The sequence below is a fragment of the Triticum urartu genome, chromosome 7, assembly GCF_003073215.2.
Source record: "Triticum urartu cultivar G1812 chromosome 7, Tu2.1, whole genome shotgun sequence".
Lineage (NCBI taxonomy): Eukaryota > Viridiplantae > Streptophyta > Magnoliopsida > Poales > Poaceae > Triticum > Triticum urartu.
This window is the reverse complement of record NC_053028.1, coordinates 110952603-110963878: the sequence shown is the minus strand read 5'-3', so window position 1 is coordinate 110963878 and position 11276 is coordinate 110952603. Positions and strand designations below refer to the sequence as shown.

Below are 11276 nucleotides of genomic sequence, written 5' to 3'. Positions count from 1 at the left end.
GCCTTTATTTCTTTATTTATTGCTTGTCACATCATTTATTTTATCTAGATATGTGTGATGTTACTACCTATGTTACTTCCACTGTGGGTAGTCTGAGGCAACGAGCAGTCACAGCCCTGTTCGGCACGACGCCACTTCGGTTGTCCGTTTCTCACCTATCTTGGAGGCGGACCGGCGGCGGTCGAATCCGGAGACTGCCGTAGGCGCACGGCCGATGGCGGGTGGAGCCGATCCGCCTGCAAGTGGGGCGGAGCAGATTCGTCTCTAGTAATTGCTTATATCCTCGTTGGTTGGTGCCCTTTCCCATGAGGTAACATTGCTAACTAATTTGAAGATCGATGGATTTAGGGCTAAATTTTGAGGTCAGGCAGTTGGGGCATTTGCCTTGTGATTTTCTTAAGCACACTAGTGATATATTCCACAAGTCTGTTTCTTTTCTTACAAGCTCTCTATTTTGAATATATTCATAAATCATAAATCAAAACACTTCATCGAGGGGGTACTCGGCAAACCTATGAACGGTTTTCCAAAGAGGGCGCTCGGCAAACGTCAAGGACATGTAGCACCTTCGAATTGAACCATCTTCACCTAGTTTCATGTGGTAGGTACTAAACAAACCTATGGACACTTTGTCGAAGACAACACTTGGCAAACATTTGGAGTTTCTTTCCACGTCGAAGGGGGAGTACCACATCAAATTCAACCTTCGAAATAAAGCCGATAACTTCATTTGGAGTTTGGTTGCTGTTTATGGTGCCGCTCAAGATGAGTTCAAATCGGCCTTTCTCAAAGAAATTTCAACACCTGTCGAGAAAATCCACACCCAATGCTACTCGGGGGGGGGGGATTTCAATATTCTTCAATATCAGCAGGAGAAAAACAATGACAGGTTCGACACTAGATGGCCGTTTCTTTTTAACGCTGTTATTGATAGCCTCGTCTTGCGGGAACTTTCTCTGTCGGGGTGCCAATACACCTGGGCCAATAACAGATCTATACCAACTTTTGAAAAACTTGACCGGGTGCTAGTTACCACCGACTGGGAATTTAAGTACCCCCTAGCTTCGGTACGAGCACTAGAGAGAATTGAGGCTTTATCGGATCATGCCCCATTGCTTACTGATTTTGGTCAAGCCGCTCCTAGTACGAACCGCCAACAGTTCAAATTCGAACTGGGATGGCTCACTAGAGAGGGTTTTCATGAGTTGGTTGAAAAGGTGTGGCGGCGTCAACCTCGTGGTGACACACCAATTCAACGATGGAACAATCGCATCCGTGCGCTGCCCCAATTCCTTCATGGTTGGGCCAAACACACCGCAGGGATGTATAAGCAAGAGAAGTTGCGGCTCTCTACCTTAATTGACTCCTTAGATAAAATCGCGGAGGTGAGGCTTCTTTCTGCCACGGAGATTGAGCAAAAAAGTCATCTCAATGAGCAGCTAGACCGTCTGTTACGCGAGGAGGAAATTAAATGGTACCAAAGGTGTAAGACAGACTCGCTGATACTTGGAGACGACAATACAAAATACTTTCAAATGTTAGCCAATGGCAGACATAGAAAGAAACGAATCTTCGCTCTAGATCAGGAGGAGGGTCGGATTGAGGGGGATGCTTCACTAAAGAAATTCAGTACTAAGTATTACAAAGATTTGTTTGGTCCATCTATGAACACGACACTTGAGATGGATGAGTCTATTTGTCATGATATTCAGCAAGTTTCCACTGCGGAAAACGAATTCCTAACCTCTCCATTCTCTGAGGAGGAAATTCGGACTGCGGTTTTTCAGATGGAACATAATAAATCTCCGAGTCCGGATGGCTTTCCGGCGGAGTTCTTTCAAAATTTCTGGGACATGTTAAAATCATACTTGATTCAGTTGTTCAATGAACTGCATGCTCACAAACTTGACATTTCCCGTCTAAATTTTGGGGAAATCATTCTTCTACCCAAGACGAAAGATGCGAGACGGATTCAACAATATAGACCGATTTGCTTACTAAATGTAAGTTTTAAAATCTTCACCAAGGTCGCCACTAACCGTCTGAACGGGGTGGCAGACCACGTAGTCAAACCATCCCAAACAGCTTTCATGCAAGGACGAAACATTTTGGATGGAGTTGTTGTCCTTCATGAAACGGTTCATGAGCTTCATCACAAAAAGTTGAACGGAGTCATTTTTAAAATGGACTTCAAGAAAGCTTATGATAAAGTAGAGTGGCCCTTTATGCTACAAAGATTATGAATGAAAGGGTTTTCCGATACTTGGTGTCGATGGGTTGAGAGCTTTGTGTCCGGAGGTAGTGTCGCCATTAAGTTAAATGATGATGTAGGCAACTATTTTCAGACAAAGAAGGGGATCCGTCAGGGGGACCCCGCATCACCCATCTTGTTCAATATTGTGGCTGATATGCTAGCTACTCTCATCGAGAGGGCCAAGTCAGCAGGTCAAGTCACTGGGGTCATTCCTCATTTAGTAGAAGGAGGCCTATCAATATTGCAGTATGCGGATGACACTATTTTGTTTTTGGATCCTGACTTAGAAAAGGCCAGAAACCTCAAACTGCTTTTATGTGCTTTCGAGGATTTATCTGGAATAAAGATTAATTTTTATAAGAGTGAACTCTTCTGCTTCGGCGAGGCCGCAGAAGCCTCACAAGATTATGCTGAAATCTTTGGTTGTCAACTTGGACAATTTCCGATTCGATATCTGGGTATCCCTATTCATTATCGGCGATTGACAATAGTTGAATGGAAGCATGTTGAAAAGAGATTGGAGAAACGTCTGGCTAGTTGGAAGGCCAAAATCCTGCCCTATGGGGGCCGATTAATTCTGATTAACTCGGTCCTTACTGATGTCTACTACACAATCTTCTTCTTGTAGACGTTGTTGGGCCTCCAAGTACAGAGGTTTGTAGGACAGTAGCAAATTTCCCTCAAGTGGATGACCTAAGGTTTATCAACCCGTAGGAGGCGTAGGATGAAGATGGTCTCTCTCAAGCAACCCTGCAACCAAATAACAAAGAGTCTCTTGTGTCCCCAACACACCCAATACAATGGTAAATTGTATAGGTGCACTAGTTCGGCGAAGAGATGGTGAAACAAGTGGTATATGGATGGTAGATAAAGGTATTTGTAATCTGAAAATATAAAAACAGCAAGGTGACAAATGATAAAAGGAAGCGTAAACGGTATTGCAATGTGTTGAAACAAGGCCTAGGGTTCATACTTTCGCTAGTGCAAGTCCTCTCAACAATAATAACATAATTGGATCACATAACTATCCCTCAACATGCAACAAAGAGTCACTCCAAAGTCACTAATAGAGGAGAACGGACGAAGAGATTATGGTAGGGTACGAAACCACCTCAAAGTTATTCTTTCCAATCAATCCGTTGGGCTATTCCTATAAGTGTCACAAACAGCCCTAGAGTCCGTACTAGAATAACACCTTAAGACACAAATCAACCAAAACCCTAATGTCACCTAGATACTCCAATGTCACCTCAAGTATCCATGGGTATGATTATACGATATGCATCACACAATCTCAGATTCATCTATTCAACCAACTCATAGAACCTCAAAGAGTGCCCCAAAGTTCCTATCGGAGAATCACGACGAAAACGTGTGCCAACCCCTATGCATAGGTTCATGGGCGGAACCCGCAAGTTGGTCACCAAAACATACATCAAGTGAATCACGTGATATCCCATTGCCACCACAGATATCCACGGCAAGACATACATCAAGTGTTCTCAAATCTTTAAAGACTCAATCCGATAAGATAACTTCAAAGGGGAAACTCAATTCATTACAAGAGAGTAGACGGGGGAAGAAACATCATAGGATCCAAATATAATAGCAAAGCTCGCGATACATCAAGATCGTATCATCTCAAGAACACGAGAGAGAGAGAGAGATCAAACACATAGCTACTGGTACATACCCTCAGCCCCGAGGGAGAACTACTCCCTCCTCGTGATGGAGAGCACCGGGATGATGAAGATGGCCATCGGAGAAGGATTCCCCCTCCGGCAGGGCGCCGGAACGGGTCTAGATTGGCTTTCGGTGGCTACGGAGGCTTTTGGCGGCGGAACTCCCGATCTATTGTGCTCTCGGATGTTTTTAGGGTATATGGAGATATATAGGCAGAAGAAGTACGTCAGGGGGGCACGAGGGGCTCATGAGGATGGAGGGCGCGCCCAGGGGGGTGGGCGCGCCCCCCTGCCTCGTGGCCTCCTCGTAGAGCCCCCGACGTGCACTCCAAGTCTTCTGGACTTCTTTCCTCCAAAAATGAGTTCCATGAAGTTTCAGGTCAATTGGACTCCGTTTGATTTTCCTTTTCTTCGAAACCCTAAAATAGGGTAAAAACTGGCACTGGGCTTTGGGTTAGTAGGTTAGTCCCAAAAATGATATAAAAGTGTGTAATAAAGCCCATAAACATTCAAAACAGTAGATAATATAGCATGGAGCAATCAAAAATTATAGATACGTTGGAGACGTATCACTTACCATTATGGTTCTCTACATGTTATCATTTTTTCATCTCCCAAAAGGTGTGCTTCAGCATCTTGATTACTATAGATCAAGATTTTTTTGGCAAAGTGATAATGAAACCAAGAAATATCGTTTGGCTAGGTGGAATGTATTATGACGTCCAAAAAGCCAAGGGGGACTTGGTATCTAGGATCTAGAGATCAAAACTATTGCATTGCTCAGCAAATGGGTATATAAACTACTCACTGAGGATGGTGTTTGGCAGGAAATCATTCGTAATAAATACATGGGTTCCAAAGCAATCTCCCAAGTTTACTGGAAACTGGGTGACTCACACTTTTGGAGTGGGGTGATGAAAGCTAAAGATTTGTTTTTCCAATTTGGAACGTTCTTGGTCAGGGACGGCTCCCAAATACGATTCTGGGAAGACACATGGTTGGGGAACAACCCCTTAAACGTGCAATATCCAAGCTTATATCGGATAGTTAGACATAAATTTGTCACGATTAAGCAAGTGTTGGGTCAAGAAAACCCAGATATTTCTTTTCGTAGAACGCCCTGTGGACCTCGTTTGGCAGCATGGGAGGATTTGCTAACCCGTTTGGGAGCCATTCAGCTGTCGGAGGAACCAGACATCTTTCGATGGAAATTGCATCAGAGTGGAAAGTTTTCGGTCAAATCCATGTATGATGCATTGGTACATAATGAGGTCCCAATTGATAATAGAAAATTGTGGAAGCTTAAGATTCCTCTAAGAGTGAAAATTTTCCTATGGTTTATCAATAAGGCTTTCTTCGGTTACACCCTGTCTCAAGGGGATTGGAGGGGATTTGGGGGGGATTTGACTTGTATGGGATTCAATCCTAGCCAAACCCCTTCAAATCCATGCCAACCGAACGCAGCCTAAAGGGGTTATCTTAACTAGGGACAATTTGGCACGACGAAATTGGCAAGGTTGCAAAAAATGTGTTTTCTGTCACCATGATGAATCGATTAAACACTTATTTTTTGAATGCAAGTTTGCACGATCTGTATGGGCCATCGTCCAAATAGCTTTGAATTTATATCCCCCACGTAGTGCATGGAATATATTCGGCAATTGGTTGAGGGGTATAGATAAACAGTTTTCTGCTCACATTCTTGTGCGGGCGGCTGCCTTATGTTGGGCACTCTGGCTCACCAGGAATGACATTGTTTTTAACCGTAAATGTGTTTCATCTCCTATGCAGGTTATTCATATATGCTCGTGATGGCTCCGTACGTGGTCTATCCTGCAGAAGCCGGAGGACAGAGACCTTTTTATGATGGCATCTACTCGGCTGGAGCGTTCTGCCCGGGAGATTTTCTACCCCCATGGATGGCGGTGTGATCTTCGGATAGGATCAGCCCTTTGCTTCTGGCTTTTGGCCAGTTTATTTCGATCTTTACTTCTTCGAACTTTTGGCTGTGTGCATCTAGTTATGCAGAGGCTGGGTGATTTTTGATGCGATTGTATCAACTCGATATTTCAATTCAATGAAAAGCCCTTTGTCGGAAAAAAAACTTGGCAAACATTGAGGACACGTGCCGCGCTTCAGTTGTCCTATCTTCATTGAGTATGGTATGGAAGGTACTTGGCAAACACAACATGCCATGTTGCGGCCCTGTATCTACCTACTTTATTTTGCTGAGTAGCTCATTTTGACACCTGGCCAAGTATGCGAGGGAAGTAACTGGGAGAAGCTCTCTTAGACGAAAGTGGGTGTGCGGAGTAGGGTTTGTCCCGTGTCACACTCGGCAAACTGGTTGTTGAGGTGATATCGGCCTTCGCCGAGTACTTTCATACTTGACAAAGAAACGGATTGGGGTAGTGTATAAAAATGAATATTGAAATATCATATACTAGCTGACTTTAAAATTTCATTTCCATGACTACTATGTTCATATTTTCACTTCATTATTATTGTGGATTTGTATTTCTGAATTTTGGGGCTATTTTATATATTGTGTACCAGAACATTTGATTTTGATTTCCAAATTAGACACTTAGGCTCAAGCTTGCCCAGGCTTCACAAAAGTTCTGACTCCGCCACTGCTTTGCCCACAAGACGCCTCCATACCAAGCTGCAGTGCAAGCTCTCGCAGCAGGGCGCTTGCCAAAATACATTAGTCAACCAACAGAGAACAAGGTGAGTTGGTTCTCAAATTTGAAATGACCGGCACAGGCCTGGACTAAGCTTAAAAGAAAAGGAGTCCCTTGCCCTCCATATATAAAGCATCCATATAAAAAACATTTGTTACGTTCTGTGAGAAACATCTTAATAAATCGACAAGTGTTAAGTAGTTTCAGCAACCGTACCTTATACAACTAACAATTCTGTACATGTATATATACACAAGCAACCATCGGGATAAGTGCTTCCCTTCATGCTTGGCGAGTCATAGAGTTTCACCACATAGCTAAATTTTCCTTTAATAGCAACAAAGCAAGAAAGAAGAAAGAGAGAATGAGATGCTGGCTTAGCTTGAGAATAGGAGACACCAGGAATGAAACACTTTGGATCAAACAAGAAAAACTAGCTCAAACGAGGGATGATAAAATGCCACACCATTCTTTACTCTCGAGCAGACGGATCCAAAGTTCATGTCTGCTCAGGAAATGTAGTAGAGCAGGAACTGATTTTGGAGGTACGTGCATGCCTTATAAAGTTCGGAAGTGATCGTATACCGGTGGTAGCGGACCATCTGATTTACCCCGGCAGTAGTGCTGAAGGGACGATCTTCGTGATCTCTTGATCTTGTTCGCAACTTGGGTAGATCTGGTAGTATCATATTGTCACCATCCTAGACAACATGCAATCCAAAATTGCTATGTTTCTCCGACACGATAAATCCCTGCTGCACTTCTCCGGGTGGTTAATTAAACGGTAGAGTTGCATTTTGGGGGTGTTGAACCGATGCGAGGTTTACAGATTTTTTTTTCTATCTACTATCAATGCATCAACGCATCCTGGTGCAAGTTTGTTTTGCTTTATCTGGGAAGAAAAAGTTATAACGTGATGTTGTGCTCGGCCTCATCATCTTGTTTTTTAGTTTCATATTTTTCATTCCCCATTTTGTTCAAGGATTATCTCAAAATAGAATGGGTCGACATAGGCATGTTTATAATTGAGTATACATTGAACACTTAATTGTTCTATTGGAAAATTAGTCTACTTGGAAGCCAAGGATCGCTTTTCTCTGAATGTAGTTTCCAACTACTGTGCTATTTATTTTTTTCAGATGCGATGGATATGGCAGCTCTCTTTGGTTCAGATATTAGAACTTTTGGTACTGATGGCGTTGATTTATGCCTGCCAATTGTAGCAATGAATTCCACTGCCACTTTGAGTGTATTAATAAATGTGCACTCGCAAAAAAAAAAGTGAGGTTCATCAGGCTTTTTGATGACCATGTTGGCTCCCCTCCAGCCAAATCAGATACTCATAATGATAGGTATGCCAGGAGACGTTGTTGTCTGTTAAAATAGTTAGCAAGTTCACTTAATTGTAGTGATATCTTAAATTTTGTGATTGAACTGAAATGATGCAGCGCAAATGTTGGCAGATGTCTCAGCAAAACCTGTGAGAGATAAGATATAAAACCCACCATCCCCACAGCTGGGCTCTCCTCATAATTTTTTTATTTTTTTTGGAAATGGAGGTATACCCCCGGCCTCTGCATCATGATGATGCATGCGGCCCTCTTATTAAAAATCCAGAGAGTATCAACGTAAAGGTCTTACAGCTCGCAAACGGAGCAAAGCAAAGTACATAACCCGGAAAAATACAAGTGGACAAAAACAACCGTAACGGTGATAATAAGGATAAGCTCTCTAGACTCCTATCCTGTTATGCGAACGTCATCCGAACCGGTTGAATATAACCCGAGCCACCATCTCCCATTGGTTGCACCCAGTAACCAAAGGCTCCCTGGAGTCCACAGGAGTGAGTAAGGACCACGTACGAATCCAAGCTGTAGCTCTGAAAATAACCTGCAAAAAAGTTAAGTTGTGTTGTTTGTTAAAAATCATATCATTTCTGCAGTTCCATATAGCCCATAATAACGCACATATTCCAATCCGAATACGAGCCGCCGTGATCTGTTCAACCCCAGCTAACCACGTCCCAAACAAAGACGCAATATCTACTGGTGGATTGATATTAAAGGTTATATGAATCGTTCTCCAAAGTAACTTGGCAAGTGGGCATTCAAGGAATAAATGTTGTATTGTCTCATCTTGAGCACAAAAACAACACCGCGAATTACCAACCCATCGCCTCTTAAGAAGGTTGTCCTTGGTGAGTATTACTTGCTTGTGGACAAACCACATAAAAAATTTAATCCGCAAAGGAACATTAATCTTCCATATATGTAGTGACCGTGTGAGAGGGCCAGAATTAATCAGATCCGTATAAAAAGATTTCATCGTAAATATCCCATTTTTAGTTAACTTCCATTGTGTTGAGTCCGGCATGTCGGAGAGTCGAACTTCAATCAATCTCCGAACCAAGTGCATCCAGGCTGTCCATCTCTCACCCACTAACGTACGTCTGAACTGGATGTTCAAGGGAATAGTTTGGAGGACGATACCTACGTAATCCTCCTTACGTTGCACAATATTATAAAGGGTGGGATATTGTAAGGCCAGAGGCGTCTCTCCTAACCACGTATCCTCCCAAAATCTTGTTGACATCCCATTGCCAACCAAGAATTTGACCCTACGAAAGAACATATCCTTCATTCTCATAAGTTCCTTCCAGAACGGCGAATCAGTCGGTCTCATAAATTTTTGACAGCCCAATTTTTTTGAAAAGGAACTTCTGGTATTCAGCATTGTCTAGAAACATGTTGGCTGAGGCTCCTTTTAGCCTAGGAATCACTTGTTGGGTTTTTGGTAAGCAGAAAGTGTCATTACATCTTTCAAGGTTGACCTACAGAAATTTCACAATTAGTACAAGTTTTCAGCATAAGCATGTAGTACTTTCTATACTGCTTAAATACAGAGTATCTCTCACCTTATGTCCTGCTATTTTGAACCATGCCAAGTCTACAGGTAAGCAAAAAAGTTCTTCCATAGGCTTACCAACTAAGTATAGCTCCTCATTTTTGTATTTCAGAGACCCTAGCATGTTTTCTCCTGCATTCCGGACGGTAAATTCTTCCATAGGCTTACCAAATGTTAGTTCTGTAAATGATTGTTTCTATGATTTGGACTTCTGAAAAGAAAAAGTAAAATCAGAATAGTAGAGTTCTTGTGAAGTCGTGAGGTCAAAGTGTGAGGTGGTTGGAAATATCTTCTCGATTGTAATGACGCATGGTGGTTCTTATAAAAATCTTTGGTGTCGATCCAGACGTGTTTACCTTTTACTAGTGTGATTCTTTTGTTTAGTGTACATCAGAGTTTAAACACGCACATATTTTCATACTATATGAAAAGTGTGCGGGTGGCTGGGATGATTTCCTCGGGCATGTTGTCACCTCCCACCAGTGGGCATGTTGCGTCCGGCCCCTCGACTGTGGCCGCGCACGGTGACCTGCCAGCCGTGCTCACCCGCATGTCTTGCTCTGCACCTTCACGTCCCTTCTCAAGGTCTGCTCGCAAGACACCTCCATGCCCAGCTGCAACTCACGGCGGCAGGGGCGCTTGCCAAAGTACATACATTACATAACCAAGAGAGAACTAGGTGAGTTGGTTCTCAAAGCTGAAACGACAAGCATTAGTATGGACTAAGCTTCAAAGAGAAGGCATCCCTTGCTCTCCATATGTAAATTCCTTGGTTACGTTCTGTAAAAAGCATCTCATAAAATCAACTGGTGATAAATAATTTCACCAACCACGCCTTATATGACTTACAACTTATATACTATATGTATATATATACGCAACCATCTGTGTGAGCGGTTCTCTTCACGCTTCGTGACTCATTGAGTTTCACCACATAGCTAATTTTCTCCTATACTCTTTAAAAGCAAAAAATGCAGGAAATAAAAAAAGTAGAAAAGGAGAGGCTAGCTTAGCTTAGCTTAAGAATAGGAGATATCAGGAAAGAAGCACTTTGGATGAAACCAGAAAAACTTGCTTGAAGAAGTGCTGCATCAACGGCACACCATTTTTTGCTCTCGTGCAACAAAGATTAAAGTTTCCTTATGAGGAAGAAATGTAGCAAATCAAGTGGAATATGTGGTATGTGCAGTGGAACTGGCAGATATGTAGCAAAATGGGCATCTTGGCTGACACCATGAAGCCTTGCCACACTTTTTCGGCGCTAAGATGTTGCACTCGGCTTCATCGCCGTCTCTTCTGGGTGCCAGGCGGACCACCTTCGTCCACCGCACGCGCATGAGGTCCACAACCGCACGCTCCAAACTGCCAGGAGCTCTCCACGCACTCACCGCCATGTCTTCTTCCATGTCCCCATCAGTCCTCGGAGGTCACCTCACTCCTAAATATCTGTGGAGGCGCTGCAGCGACGTAGCTGGCCAACATGGACGGCAAGTGCCGCCGGCATGCCGACACACTCAGGATGTTCTACAATCTGCCCGTGCGACACCAGGTTGCCTGGAAGACACTCGTTGCAGAGTGTGTCCTAACAACATCATGCTCGTCTGAACGCGGATTTTTAGAACACCTCCACCCAGACCCTGCTAACCTGGCTCTCCAATATCGCTTTAAGATCTGTGCGAGACAACTAAATTTGTATATGAATTTTTTTTTGTTTCTCTCACATAGAACATGTCTTGAACTTCAAACTTTGCA

At 43.2% G+C, this 11276-nt stretch overlaps 1 pseudogene; it reads right to left on the bottom strand.

Annotated features, from left to right (window-relative positions):
* Positions 1-7569: 7569 nt before the first annotated feature.
* Positions 7570-10930, bottom strand: LOC125518501 (annotated as a pseudogene).
* Positions 10931-11276: the final 346 nt, after the last annotated feature.